At 45.0% G+C, this 2,507-nt stretch overlaps 1 protein-coding gene across 1 annotated transcript in view; it reads left to right on the top strand.

Moving 5' to 3' along the window:
• Polg2 (DNA polymerase gamma 2, accessory subunit) overlaps positions 1-2,507 on the top strand; it is a 22,354-nt gene that overhangs the window by 1,525 nt on the left and 18,322 nt on the right. The gene's annotated exons all lie outside the window — the stretch shown is intronic.

Below are 2,507 nucleotides of genomic sequence, written 5' to 3'. Positions count from 1 at the left end.
TGACTGCAGTGCAGCAGTAATTATGGTGCACTTTTTCGCTATTTAAGTTGGATATTTCTCTACATTCCTGAAACAATTTTTAGGTTTTTTTTGTACTAGACAATGCAGGCAGTGTTTTCACAAAAGTAACTGTACAGTGATTTGAAATACAATAAATGAAGGCAATGCATGGCCTTCCAATAAAAGATATTTGAAGACTGACTTAGTGGAAATTGTACTTTATTTTACATATATGATGTCTGTAAAACTGTTTAGATGGTATGGGTTTGTTTCTTGTTTTTTGGTTTTTTTTTCCTTTTTAATCATAAAGTGACTGCTTCCTGTTCTTGGGTGGGGTGTCCAGGCCCTTTAGTGCTTCCATTTTTCAAGAATCAAAATTGGTCTTAATTTTATCTAAAGTCAAATTGCATAAAAGCTTTATCAGGAGTATCCAACATCAGGGAATTTCATTTTAATGGCCTGCTTTCCTTCTTTGTTAGAGTACTTAAATGGAAACTACTAAGATAATAGGGAAATCAGCTGCATAGGTGGGAACAACATGAACATGGATGACTGTTCTTTTCAAAGTTTAATGACTTACAGAGCTTCAAATAGCTTTTTCAAAAGATTATACTTGTAGCTATATTGTGGATTACCAGCTGAACAAAACTAAAAGACTTCAATTTAGCCCAAAGGAGCCAAGTTTGAATCTGAATTGAATTGCCACAATGTCCCAGGTTTTACTAATCACACTGGGAGTTGTGAATGTTTTTATAATAATTGAGGGAATTCTAGAGATCTTAAAAGTGTACTATGCTCCTAGCCAAAAAAAATTAAAATGATTAGGAAGTAATAAACAAGCATGCACTGAGTACAGTCCAGGTCTTTGTGTTAGGTTTGACAGAAGTATTGCTAGAAGGACGGGTAGCTCTAGACGACCGGCTCACCAACCTTTGTAACTTGAGCAGTGGCTAAGAACTAGTGTCTTCCCAGGAAGTCTGGTGTGTTCTACCAGGAAAAGGGTCTTCCAGGAGGCTTCATTTCAGTTGGTAACCAAACTGAGGCCTTAACCTCTGAAGTGTAAAACGGTTGGGGTGAGGGGTGGTGTTTGTAGTACTGAAAACAGACCAGTACCCTGAGCAGTTCTCGGTGGCATATGGTTAGTCACGTTCATAATTTTGAGAGTGCTTTCAGGCTAGGTTGGAGCTTTTGTTACATATTTTACTGTTTAAATGTCTTTAATATGGGCCTTCTAATTTGTAAACCTGGAAATGATTGTGGGCTGTGGGGGGAACAAACCATTTACCTATATAACTGAAATTTTAAAAGACAGTCCACTTTTTAGCATGTGTGTTTTGTCCAGCCTGTGGTTGTCTTTAACTAATAAATGTGATTTTTCTCCCACTCTCTCCTTCGTTTATTTGTGTAGAGGCCTCTTCCCTGGTAAGAGTGTAAAGAACCCTTGGTACTAGCTTTGTGGTAGTTTATCACTCCCCCATTCTACGCCCTGAGCCCCGCCTTGGGTATCACTTGTGACTTACGCCCCTCACCAACCATCTAGTTTATATTAACTCGCTTAGTTACTTACAAGCTGTGCCTCTGGAAGCTGGTGAAGCTTAGCTTCCTGCTGACCCTTTTAAAGGTTCCCATAGCCCTATTAAAGGAAGCTATTTGGTTAAGCATGAACCTCTGCCCAGTTGGGCTGTACTGTTCCACTCAAATTGTTCATGTTTAAGTGGAGATTGTAAAGATGTCCGCCCTGCTGGAGAAGAGAAGTCTTAACTGGTGATTAAGTTTCATTGTATGAATCGACGAACCCAAGAAAGTGTCCTTTGGTAGAAGCTGCATATGCGCATGAGGGGTTCAAGGCATTCCCAAGGGATGTATGGGTGTAGTGGACTACTGAGCCTACCGCATAGGTAAAAGGTCCGTGGTGGTCGCCCTAGTGCTCCTAACGAAGCAACAACTAATCTGGGGGTAGGCCTTTAGTGTCTGCAATATTAGAACCAAGTTTCGTTTTGGCAGCTCCTTAAGACTGGAAAATTATGCTTAAATGATTTGGATCCTCACATGAGTAACTGCCATACTCAAAAGGCTGCAGATGCAACTCACTGCGTAGGTGCTGGGCAGAATCAGTGGTTATTTGGAGGACAGTTTTCAGTTTGAAGATGTGGCTGAAAGTGCCATGATAAAGCTCCGGTCCCCCACTGGCCACCATGGCACGTGCGCCGAGCCAGGAGCGGAGGGGCCCGACCGCGCGACCCGCTTCCGGGGCGGGGCCAGCTCGGCTTCCGTCGCGCCTGCGCCGTGAGCTCCGGCCGCCGCGGGGGGGGGGGCGGTTTATTGGCGAAGGCGTGGTGGGCTTTCCCTGCTGAGATGCGCTCCGCTGCGGTGGCCGGGGGCTGCCGCGCAGTGTGCAGGCGTCTGTGGTCTGGAGGTGGGGGTCGAGCGGACGGGGGGCAGCCTGAGCCGTTGGCGGGAAGGAGTCAGCCGCTCGGACGCCCCCTGACGCCCCGCGCGGAGCTTCC

Source organism: Octodon degus, unplaced genomic scaffold (assembly GCF_000260255.1).
Source record: "Octodon degus isolate 3935 unplaced genomic scaffold, OctDeg1.0 scaffold00033, whole genome shotgun sequence".
NCBI classification, from domain to species: domain Eukaryota; kingdom Metazoa; phylum Chordata; class Mammalia; order Rodentia; family Octodontidae; genus Octodon; species Octodon degus.
This window is presented reverse-complemented; position numbering and strand designations above follow the sequence as displayed.